We start from the raw sequence: 13,710 nt of genomic DNA, 5'->3' as shown, positions 1-13,710 counted from the left end.
TAAAACTCTATCTCGTGTCATGAAAACAGAGAGTCATTGTCCTTCGGTCAATTCCCAGACTTGGGCTAGTTTATAGACCAAGAACCCTTTGAGGAAAGACTCTGGTACACTACTGAAAATTACCATGAAAAGAAAATAATCAGACCTTTCAGAGACTACTGGATACTGGCTCTGAATGGACACCAAGTCCAGGAGACACAAAACATACTGTAGCCCTCCAGTCAGAGTAGGTGCTTATTAGAGGTCATGTGATCAATGGAGTTTTAGTGTAGGTCCATCTCACAGTAGGTCTAGTGGGTCCATGAAGCCACCTTGTGGTTATTTCCCCAGTTCCAGAATGCGTAATTTGAATAGATATACTGAGCAACTGGCAGAATCCCTTCGTTGGTTCCCTAACCTGTGGAATGCAGGCTATTATGGTGGGTAAGGCCAAGCAGAAGCCATTAGAACTGCCTCTACCTAGAAAAAATAGTAAATCAAAAGCCATACTACAGCCCTGGAGGGATTCCAGAGCTTAGTGCCACCGTCAAGGATGTGACAGATGCAAGAGTGGTGATTCCCACCATAACCCTATTGAACTCTCCTATTTGGCCTGTGCAGAAGAGACATGGATCTTGAAAAATGACAGTGGAGTATCATAAACTTAATCAGATGGTGATTCCAATGGCAGCTGCTGTACCAGATGTGGTTTCATTCTTTGGGCAAATTAACACATCCCCTGGTACCTGGTATGCAGCTATTGATCTGGCAGATGACTTTTTCTCCCTCCCTGTCCATAAGGCCCAGAAGAAATAGGTTGCCTTCATCCGGCAAGGCCAGCAATATGCCTTCTCTGTCCTACCTCAGGGGTATATTGACTCTGCAGCTCCATGTCATAATTTAGTTCACAGAGACCTTGATCACATTTTCCTTCCGCGAGATATCATACTAGTCCATTACATTAGGCTGATTGCATCTGTTGAGCAGGAAATAGTAACTTCTCCAGCCATATTGGCAAAATATTTGTGTGTCAGAGAGTAGGAAATAAATCTGACTAAAATTCAGAGGTCTTCTATCAGTGAAATTTCTGGGATCCTGTACTGTGGGACATGTTGAGATATATCTTCTAAGGTGAAGGATGTATTGTTGCGTTTTGTTCCTACATAAAACCAAGAAGTAGGTACAATGCCTATTGAGCCTCTTTGGATTTTGGAGACAATATATTTCTCATTTGAGTGTGTTACTTCAGCTTATTTACTAAATAATCTGAAAAGCTACTAGTTTTGAGCAAGTTGTTCTGCCACTTGGACTGTATGATCCAGCGGATTCAATGGTGTTTGAAGTACCAGTGGTGGATAAGGATGCCACTTGGAGTCTTTGGCAGGTCCCTTTAGGCAAATGGAAACACAGGGCTTCATGACTTTGGAGCAAGGTAGCATTTTGTTCTTACTGGAATAGACTTTTGCTCTGGATACAGATTTGCCTTCCCTCCACATGATTCTTCTGCCAAATCTACCATCTGTGGACTTACAGAATGCCTTATTCACCACATGGTGTTCCACTCAGCATTGCTTCAGATCAGCGAACTCACTTCACAGCAAAAGAATTGCAGCAATGGACCCAGGCTCATGAAATTCACTCATCTTACCATATACCCCACCACCCTCAAGTAGCTGGCTTGATAGATCAGTGGAATGGTCTTTTGAAGACTCAATTATGGGGTCAGTTAGGTGTCAGTACTTTGCAGGGCTGGGATATGGTCTTCCAAAAGGCTGCATATGCTCTGAATCAACGTCCAATATATGGTGCTGTTTCTCTGGTAGCCAGGATTCATAGGTCCAAGAATAAAGGGGTGGAAATGGCAGTGGAACCACTCATCATTATCCCCAGTGGGCCACTAACAGAATGTTTGCTTCCAAGTCCCATGCCTTTATTCTCTGCTGGCCTAGAGATGCTAGTTGTGGAGAGAGGAATGCTTCCACCAGGAGACATAACAGTGAGTCCATTGAACAGAAAGTTAAGACTGTCATCCAACCACTTTGGGCTCCTCATCCTCTGAATCCACAGCCACAGAAGGGAGGTAAGGTGCTGGCTGAGGTGATTGATCCTGACTGCACAGAGGAAATTGGACTATTCCTCCACAACGGAGGTAAGGAAGAGTATGTCTAGAATACAAAAGATCCCTTATGGTGACTCTTAGTGTTATCATGCCCTGTGATTAAAGTCAATGAAAAACTACAACAATCCAATCTGGGCAGGACTATTTATGGCCCAGAACCTTCAGGAATGAAGTTTGGGTCACCCCAACTAGTAAAGCATCATAAGTAGCTGAAGCGCCCACTGAAGGAAATGGGAATACAGTATGGGTAATAAAAGAAGGTACTTATAAACACCAGCTATGATCACATGACCAGTCACAAAAACAAGGACTGTAATTATTAGGCTATATTCTGTTATGAATACATTTGTGTGTAGACATACATATGTTAAGCAAGGGTCTTTGTTTTCTTTCATCTCTTATTCCCTTATCTAGTAAAATAAGATATATTTACTATATGTCAGTATTTAAATATTGCTAATTTTACATCATAGTACTTAGCACATAGTACTTTAAGTTACAGGATATCAGAAGAGTAAATATCACTCAAGCACTTTGCCTTCCCTTCTGGGGAAGGGGTTAGCGCATTTTCAGTTGTACACAAGAGAGTTGTATCATGTTAGGCAGACATGTGACTTTGTTATTGTCTTTATGTGAAGATTAAGTTGGTTTAAAGAAATGCATATGGATGCCAAGTTGATAAGAAGTGGACTTATGATGGTTAATTTTATATCACCTTCACTGGGCTAAAGGATGCACAGATAACTGGTAAAATATTATTTCTACATGTCTCTGAGAGGAATTAGCATTTGAATTGGTAGACAGGCTAAAGAATATTGCCCTCATCAATGCGGATGGGCATCAGCCAAACCACGTAGGGTCTGAACAGAACAGAAAGATGGAAGAAGGGTGAATTCACTTTCTCCACATGAGCTGGGTCATCCATTCTTTCCTGCCCCCAGGTATTGGAGCATGTGGTTCTCAGGCTTTCAGATATAGACCAGGAACTATCCTGAGGATCCATCCTGAGGACCCACCAATTCTCAGGTCTTAGGACTCAAACTAAGTTATACCACCAGCTTTCCTGGTTTTTCAGTTTATAGAGAGCAGATCATGGGACTTCTTGACCTCCATAACCACATGAGCTAATTCCTATAATAAATCTTCTCATATATATGTCTATATATATTCTGTTGGTTCTGTTTCTCGGGAGCACCCTGACTAGCACATCTCTTCTAGATACTGGGAGATAGGGGTACTATCTTTCTTGGTGATTACATTTCAAAGGGATGGCTTTTAGACTCTTAAGGAAAACATTCTTGGGTTTTAAAAAGAACAAAAGTCTTTTAAAAGATTTACATCTCAGAGTGGCAAAGAAAGAAGTAATAATTACAAGTTTTCTAAAGTAAATGCTCTAAGCAAAGAGATCAGGTGTCTAGAGGCAGGAAAAAGCCTGTCTAAAGTTTAGTCAAGCTTAGGAAACCATTGACGCTGTCTTGGTCACTAGATATAGCAATGAGATCCTATGTAATAGCTTTTCCACTTAAATTCTAAAAATATTAACTATTTACTATAAAATATTTATATAACAACCTTCATAATTTTTCTTAGGTCAACTATTTATTTTAACTAAGTTTTTCAATGCTGTCTCTATAAGTACATTGACATCTATATATCTACATATGTATACATATGTACCTATACACCTCTATTAAATATATTCATATCACATACGCATCTACTAATTTAAAAACACTGTAATTGGATACTTTACTATTATGGTCAATAAAAGATTTAATGATTCACTTAAAATATCTATAAAAAGTATTCATATTTTATTTTGACTCAAAAAGTTTTCTACTTTGCATTTAATAATATTGCCAGGTAAAACTAAAATTCTGTTTATATTTTCTCCATATATTTTTAATTAAGCACATCACATCCATCAGTTAAAAATGTGCTAATTTTTATGCATGTTTGATTTACTTTTCTTATTCTTGTAGGGGAGGAAGAGCCATTCCTCTACTCTCTAGGTCTTTCTGGCTTGTCTAAGAATTAAATTGACATGAGACAGAGTAACAGGAGAAAATCAGACTAAGTTTAATAACATATATACGTGGGAGAAACCCAGGAAAATTGAGTAACTCACCAAAATGGCTGAAGACACCCCCTTAAATACCAGCTTCACCTTTAGACAAAGGAGGAGGTTGGAGGTAGTGGTGTTTGGGACTTCACAGGGGAGGAAGGCAATTCACATGGAAATGATAAAGCAAATGTTTGACAAATGTTTGCCCTGCCTTGCAGAGACAACGGGGCATGGAGAGGACTTTGATCAAATGGGCCTTGCTAGGTTCCTGCCTGTCTACCACATCTAATTCATATTATACTATAGTTTTCTCTGGCAAAAACTCCTTCCTGGAACAGGCCTTTTATGTTTAATTCTTTCAGGCAGTTACGGGGAGGTCAAAATTCCTTTCTGAGGTTTTTGTTCTTAAAAATAATTAAGCCAAAGGGATACATTTAGGGGTGGCAAATTCTGCTTTCCTACCCTCTTCTTGAGTAAACTTCAGAATGTATATAAATTTTTAATTCACTATTCTTTATTCTTAGCTTATTTGTACTTAATACCCGTCAGTTTATCAATTGAAAGTAACACACTGTAATTTATTGTGTGAATCAAATTTTATTAGTTTTTATTCTCACTTATATATATTTTGCTGCTGCATTTTAATGATTCCACTATGCTTCACAGCATTAATATAAAGAGAAAAGCAGAAATTTACTCATGCCCTTAACAGCTGAGCTTACATAGGTAAACATTCATGACATACATAAAATGTGTGTTGCATTAAATTGAATGTGTCATTCTAAAAGTTATGATGAAATTCTTAGTTTCTAGAACAATATAATCAAATGCCTTGTACTCTGTGATTCAGCTGAGTTATTCAACAATTTCTTTGGAAACTTCAAGGTTGTAAAAGTGCCCTAGCCTAAAATTATATTTTATTCAACATCCTTAAGCTTACTTTTAAATCTTTATGTAAGGAAAGAAAAAAATATATTGGATATTGTTATCCTTAATTCTTGGTTTTATATCACACAATAGAGTTAGAATATTTGCCTTATGTGTATGACATTTCACTGATGTAAATTATTTAAAAAATAGATACATTGGCTTCCTTCTATATATAGGTGTTGAAATATTGTCTAGAATAGCCCCAATTTTGTAAGACCCAATACAATAAGGGCCTGAATTGGTTAAGGTTAATTTCTAAATAATTAAGATTAATCATTAAAAGTTTCTTGTTGAAGATAACCTTGACATTTCTGACTTGAGTCAGGTAAAAAAAGTTGACTTCAGGACTCTGATTTCCTTGTGTTTGTAAACTACAGCAATTCAATGAAAAAAATAAATTAGCTTTGGCTCATGGTTTAACAACTACATTCACAGTGCAACTTTGACATTTGATTTTCTGGAGTCTGGACTCTTCATCTTGTTTTAGTATTAGCTTTCTAATTATCAAGCTTGCGCTTTCTGCCTTAATCACGGCCCTTTGCTTTCTTAGTTTCTTAATGTTGTCAGACCTCAAATGCTTTTTTGAGCTACTCATTCTGACTATTCTTATATGCATGGCAAAAATGACACAATATAAAACCATCTGTCCATTGGCACACATTCATCCACTTAACGTGCACTGCCATCATTGGGTAGGGTAGACTGGACCACAAAAAGGGAGATGGGAAACAAGAAACCAGTGAAATTTACTTTCATAACAACTCACTTGTTTTTTAAAATTGAATATGACTGTAGCCTAAACATATCAGAAAATAATTACTTTGCGATTACCTCAACATCTAAAAATAGTTACATTCAATTTTCAAAAACTTATTAATATTTACTTTATGCTATGCTAAGTAAATTATAAGCATGGCTTAATTTATTTCTCATAAGTAACACAAAATATGTATGCATTTATTTCTTATGCATGAATTCAAATATAATTCATACCACATGAATTATATTTTTATTTTGCTTTACTGTTTGGCAAGTTGTTTAAATTATCTGAACCTCATTTTACTCATTAGAAAAATATAGATGATAATGTCACGTCTTGTAGGGTTGCTGTAACTCTGTGCCTGGCACGTGAGTAGGGCTTAGAAATTAGTCTCTGGGAACAGGATGTCTGAGCTGGTGAAGTGACTAGCTCAACAAATGTACTCCCCAAAAGATGACAATAAAACTGGACAAAATCTTTTACGACTCTAGAAATCAATCAAAGGGCATGTACCTATTTGAAAAGTGATTAAATCTCACCACTGATATTTTGAATAAGAACAGTGGAAGTCTGTGGTGTTTTTGCTCCCACCCTCCATCTCCAGCCTAGTCAGCATATTTGTTATATCAGAGTGGAGTAAGATATGAAAATCAGCAGCTTCACTGTTAGGGGCACTGACTTTATTTGGAGCCAAACATGTAAAACTCCATGCCCAGAAGCATCAGTAACTGTAAGACCTAGGTGGCAAGTGATTGGGCCAACTAGCAACTCAGCTGGCCTAAGGTTGCTTGCCTTGGTTGGTGAAAATAACTGACTGAACGACTAGCCAGAAATTTGATTTTTCAGGCGTATATGAGAAATGAGACAGCCATAAAGGGCTTGGACAAGCTCTCCATATAGCTGCCTCACGGTGACTTCAAAGCTGCCTGAACTTTGAATACACTTGCTAACACACGTACACTTAATTCAGATTAAAGAAGACAAAATTTATATTGGATTTAGAATTATAGAAAAAAACACATTATTGTTTTATGGTGCATTAGAAAGTATCTACATATCTATTTTACTTTTCAGATGGACCAAACATTTATTAAGGCTAATTGATAAGCCCAGTGTTCAAAATTAGTGGTCAAAACCCTTTAATAGCTGAAAGATTATATGAAGTGGAGGGTGAAACTGCAATTTTCTAAACACAGTCCCAAAATAGAAATAGAATGCCAAAAAATCACTAAGAGAAATAAGAAAATAAGGACCTTTGACTTATGGCTATACACATTTTTTTACGTACTACATCTTTTGGAGTATAAATAATTCATGATTAATTTCCTGGTTCTGAAATTTTTCTGAATCGTGGAGCAACACGTCTTCAATCCAAACACTTGAAATTACATAATGTTTAAAGAGAGTTCAATGTGAATATACATAACACAGTTTTTATTTCATTTTCTCAGCCTCTCTAAATCTTTTCATAAAATTAGTAACCAAAAGTTCACACTCACTTCTTTTATTTACTTTTTTTCTCTGTGGTTAAAGAGTAGACAGATTGAAACACAAGAGGACATTTTGTGACAATAAAAAATTTGAAAATAAATCCAATACAAAAGAAATTAGCATCTTGGGGAATATGCAATTGATATAAAATCCATTATATCACAAAATAAGATCAAGATTAAAAATGCAAAAGAGAGTATAAATTGATGATTAATGTATATCTTGAGACTAACTGATGAACCTCATGTTTCTTTGGCAATAATATTGTAGTTACCCTGTAGGGTCGCCAGATAAAATATAGGCTATCTAATTAAATTTGAATTTTACATAATGAACAAATACCTTCTTTTAGTACAAATATGTGCCAATTCATTCACAAGGCATACTTATACTAAAAGGAAAACATGTTGCCCATCTGAAATTCAGATTTCACTGGGCATTCTGTATATTTGTTCCTGGAATCTGTCAACTCTATATTCCCTGCCCAATTCTGCTGATGCATTTACACTTTATCAGCTCACTTCTGGAGCGATTCCTCCAGAAAGAAGCAGATATTCTACTGGTAACCCTCAGAGACAGCTCTACCATATATAAATCTGATCCCGTTTGCATCTCCTTTTCTAAAGCTCTATGCTAATTTGACTCATCTTCCTGTCTGCTGTGTCTATGTAAGCAATGGTAGAATGTTTCTCCCACAGTAGAGAGGAATATCTATCCTAAAACTCCACATCTGGACTTAACTCTCTTCCTAAAGAGTTATGTGTCTGAATTAACTGTCTTAAATGTTTAATGCTATAACATTTTTCCTGTTCTAAAAATCAGCATAGGGTCTATTTTTTTTTTTTTTTATTTACTTATCTCACTGAGTTCCATCTTGGCCACATTTGAATTTGGAGTGAAAGGAAGAACTAAGAGTGAATATATGGTTTCATTTCAAATTATTTGAAGTAGTATCATGTATTAAACATTAATATGCGCCAGAAACTAGGCGAAACATTTTATGCATATAATTCTAATAAATCCTGATTTACTTTTGTGAAGTATATATTATTTCCATTTTAGAGATGAGGATCTCAGAAGTTAGATGCATTGCCCGAGGGTACACTTCTAATGATAAGTTTGATGTTTGAACAAAGTCATCTGACTGCATAGCTCATGTTTTATTTTTTCACACCTTGCTGCATACATTATAGTCTTGATTTATTTAGGGATAAAGGCATCTGGAAAATGAGAGCATTCATTAGAATAAATAAGGTATTTCAATGTTGAAGATTGTAATTCAGACTGAAACAATCTGCTCTGAATTTATTTTCAAGAAAAAAGTTTAGATTACTAAATTTCTTAGTTAGTGTAGTAAGAGAAATTGTGAGGTCAGAGACCATAGTTAAGAATTTGTATAATTGAAAAAATATATCACATTGATGAAGCATAAAAATGAGTCAGTGGTAGCCAAGATACAGAAATCCTGTGAGAATTTATTGCAATATTGAAGGAACCTTCTTAGAGATTTCTTTTCAAATGCATCACTACTATAGTGTTTAATACTCAAGAAGAACAAAAATTAAATATTTTGGTGTTATTTGTTCTTTTCTGTGAATTAAAGAGTGGCATTTCATCATACCAATTGATTGTTAAATTTTGTAGGTAAAATACTTTTGGACATAAAGGGAGAAGCAATCTATTATAAAAACAAAGGTCTACAAGTATGGTTGGAAATCCTCAAATTAAAACATTGTCCAGTTTTTCAATTTCCCTTTACTGGGATATCTGCTGGATTTTTAATATGCATCTTTGTTAATTTTAATAATTTTAAGAGAGAGGAATACTAAAATCCTAACAGATATACTGGAACATTAAACATTTCTTCCAAGTGGTTGTTCCATCTTGATTAAAGATTGCCAGTGGTAGTCACGAAGCTATTTTGTAAGAGCAGTTCAACTTTTCTCATAAAAAATTATTTATCTGTCCTACTTCCTACTTTTAGGATAATTATCCTGAACATTAGATTTTGATAAATCATCCTAAGTATTATTTGTGACAAACTAATACAAATTCTTCAATTTAAAGAAAGTTGAGAATCATAGTTTAGAACTCTAAGTTTATGTAACTCGTGTGAAAGATGGAAATAAAACAAAAGTCCTCTTAAATTAAATGATCTATCAAATATACTAAATGCCTATGTGGAATGATCTAGATAGGAAAAAATATTTATTAATAAATATATTCAGACAAGTAGATAGATATACAATTATTAACATTCTAGATACTCCCTGGCTCTAACACAGGGACATTTCCATTACCTTTACTTATATGACATACTCCTACCCCCATTTTGACATTTAACTAGGTACTATTATAATATTTTTGCAACTTGAATCATTTATAATATTATTATTTAATTTCTATATGTCTTGTCACTTAAACCAATTATAAATTTATTTAGAAGAAAGTCATAAATTGTATGATTTTTGATTGCTGCTAGTTCATAACATAATGCAAGACAATCTCTGAAGCTAAAAGGTGACTGACGTAGAAAATCTTAAGAGATGGGATGACACAGTAGTGGTAGGAAAGATATTGTGGAGAAATAAAGTTTCCTGGGTTTTTCAATGTTCCTGTTGAAAGCTCTAGCTTTCTGGGACATGGAAACACATGTGCTATAAAGCCAGAGATGGTTTGATTTTACTTCCCCTAGGAAAGTCTTGATACACGATGATACTTAGATCTGTAGTCATTATCTGGTTAATTGTTCCAATCCAAAAAGATCAGAGAAGAATTTTTCTCTTCCCAAAAGGGCCAAATGCTTATAGCCTGGCTGGACAATCTTCCTAGGTGCCAGGAAGACTGTAAGATTATTTATCTAAGTACTTATCTGTCAAAAAGGATGAAGCCCATGGCTAGCCCTCATGGTCTAGTGCTTAAGTTCAGCATGCTCCACTTCAGCAGCCTGGGTTGGCAGCTTCCATTCCCAGGCACGGACCTATCCCACTCAACTGTCAGTGGCTATGCTGTGGTGGCGGTTCACATATAAAAAGAGGAAGATTGGCAGTGGATGTTAGCTCAGGGTGAATCTCAGGGCAAAAAAGGGGTGAAGCCCAGAATTTAGAGATATCACCTGGTTGTAAAAGCTAGAGCAGCCTGGGCTACCTGGCTCCTGTAGATGCTTTCCTCATAGACCAAAGGGTTGGAGATGGGATTCAGTTCTGCTAGTTTCCAGGGAGATTCTCTTAGGAAGGGAAGGAAATAGCTAGCTCCTTCCTCTTTATAAGCAAAGAAAAATTGCTTTTCTTTATCCCTTGCCTAGGGGGAACACAGCTACTTGTGTAGGACAACTGACCTGACTCTCATTATGTCACACTCTGGATAAGGGCTAAGGCAAAGAGAAGTTCACACGTGTACTGTTTAGTGAGTATTTAGTACAAAGTTCATCTTTGCTCCAGAACACTGCATGAGTACATTCAGGGTAAAATTAATAACTATTAATTGGGTGACTATTAATCACCCAACAGATATATCGTAAAAAACTGCAAAAATGGCATCATGCACAGAACCTAAAATATGGAAACATTACTTCAAAATATGAGTAAAACTACAAATACAAAAATTTCACATGGGTAAATATCTGAAATTTAATTTATCATTGTTCAAAATTTATATATTCTGTATTTTTCTAGAGTTGTTGATTTCCTTGTATAATTTCATTACGTCACGTTGTTAGGAGTAAACGGATGAGTGCAGAAACGTAAAATGATATAATGATTAAATAATGCCCTCACGGGGCTGGTCCCATGGCCATGTGGTTAAGTTTGAGCTCCACTGCAGGCGGCCCAGTGTTTTGTTGGTTTGAATCCTGGGCGTGGACATGGCACTGCTCATCAAACCACAGGGAGGCAGCGTCCCACATACCACAACTAGAAGGACCCACAATGAAGAATATGCAACTATGTACCGGGGGGCTTTGGGGAGAAAAAGGAAAAAATAAAATCTTTAGAAACAAAAAAATGCCCTCAGTAATCCCTGAAGACTGAAATAACTTCCAGAATAAATTGAATATAATAAAATTAAAGAAAAAGGAGCAAATAAAAATTAAAGATCTATTAGGAAAGAATTTGTACATCTAAATTAAAGCTGTAATATCTTGAACTATTATTCACCCATAAGTTAGCTCTGTGCTCCCAAATAACATCAGTAAATAGGAGTCCAGCCTCGTGGCCGAGAGGTTAAGTTTGAGCGCTCTGTTTGGGTGGCCCAGGGTTTAGCCGGTTTGGATCCTGGGCGTGGACATGGCACCGCTCATCAGGCTGTGTTGAGAGGGCATCCCACATGTCACAACTAGGACTCACAACTAAAAAAATATATACAACTATATACTGGGGGGATTTCCGGAGAAAATGCAGGGAAAAAAAGTTCAATTGTAAGATTTATTTTATTGATAATTTTAAAAATACACTGGATCCTCAAGTGAGGCATGTATTTTCTTCAAACTGTAGTAAGGAAGGAGACGATATGCTCAAAAACATACAGCATTTCTCTTTTTTCTGTGTTTAAAATTTATGAGTATCTTCTTAATACCATGGCAGACTTAGAATGAAAAATTGAAAATGCATGGAAAACAAACACACAAATCAATAAGTAAGAGGATTTTAGATATTAATAAGTTGTCTGAAGAACATAAAATTGAATGATGGAATAGAGAATGTCTGTGGAGGTGTCTCTTGGCAAGCAACTGACGCTATCTTTCATTTAGACAGAAAATTTGTGTAGACGTTGGAGAATTCAGAGAATCCCTGAGAAGCCTGGAGAACTGAGTTCAGAAAATGGAGCAAGAATAAGAAGGACACTACGTAGCCAGAACCACAGCCAGAGCAAAGACATGGAACTAGAACCCTGACCACACGAAGCTGGGGCTGCTGCTAAGATGCTCTCATTGGCCCTGTGGATACTGCTGACCCAGAAAAGTTGATGCTGTTGTTGCTTCTGCTACGCCTCTCCAATCTCATTTTCCATTGTGCTGAGAGTCACTAGATTACTTGATTTGAAGTGAATGAATCTAATTAGCCAAAATTAGATCTAATTAGCTGAAGTGGAAACTGAGGAAATAAATATCTGGGGTTTTCAGCCTTTATGTTAGGAAGCAGGCTCTGCCTACAACCAGGACAGAGGAGCTTCAGAAATCACTAAGCAATTTCAGATTTGGTCAGATCCAAACAGAAAGGGGGCGTGGAGGAAAGGAGGGGAGGAGAAGGGAGAAGGATGAGGAAGGAAAGAAGGAAAAATGCATGCCTAGAAGTATAGGAACACCTGGTTGAGTGGAGCAGAGACCACACTGCTGAGTAGAAATCGTTCACTAACATACTTGGGATGATTGCTTTGCAGGAATCTTGAAGAGCAAATACAAAGGAATGAGATTGGCGCATTTAAACAACAGGAAAACAGCACGGCCACTGTGGCTGGAGGAAAGGGCTCTTCTTTGATGGGTGATGTGGGTGCTGAGATAGAAAGGATCCTGAGACTATTCAGAGTCTTGTATGCCACAGGAGGGACTTTGGATTTTATTTAAGGGAAGATATTGAAATATGTTGTGGTTTTCTTGTTTTTTATGTTTTTGTTTGTTTGTCTTAATTACTTTTTGTAGGAGAATGGTTTAAAATGATTCAGTTTTAAAATATCACTCTGTAAGCTTTGTGGAAATGGACTACTGGGAGACAAGAGCGGATAGAGGTAAATTAATTAGGAGCTTTTTGAATTATTTAGAAGAGAGTATATGGTGGCTTGGATTGGGGTAATGGTAGGAAAACTGTTGAAATAATAAGATAGGGACTCATAGACAAAAAGATTAGCTGGGTAGCTATCCCACTACTGGGTATTTATCAAAAGAACTTGAAATCAACAAGTCAAAGAGACTTATGCACCCGTACGATCATTGCAGCATTATTCAGAGTAGCCAAGAAGTGGAAGCAACCCAAGTGCCCATTGACTGATACTTGGATAAAGAAGATGTGGTGGGGCTGGCCTGGTGGGTGGTGCAGCAGTTAAGTTTGCACGTTCCGCTTTGGTGGCCCAGGGTTCACAGGTCCGGATCCCAGGTGCGGACATGGTACTGCTTGGCAAGCCATGCTGTGGTAGGTGCCCCACATATAAAGTAGAAGAAGATGGGCATGAATGTAAGCTCAGGGCCAGTCTTCCTCAGCAAAAAGAGGAGGATTGGCAGCAGATGTTGGCTCAGGGCTAATCTTCCTCAAAAAGAAAAAAAAGAAGATGTGGTAGATGTGGTGTATATATATACAATGCAATACTACTGAGCCATAAAAGAAGACAAAATTGTCCCATTCACAACAACATGGATGGATCTAGAGGGTATTATGT

Source organism: Equus asinus, chromosome 30, assembly GCF_041296235.1.
Source record: "Equus asinus isolate D_3611 breed Donkey chromosome 30, EquAss-T2T_v2, whole genome shotgun sequence".
Lineage (NCBI taxonomy): Eukaryota > Metazoa > Chordata > Mammalia > Perissodactyla > Equidae > Equus > Equus asinus.
This window is presented reverse-complemented; position numbering follows the sequence as displayed.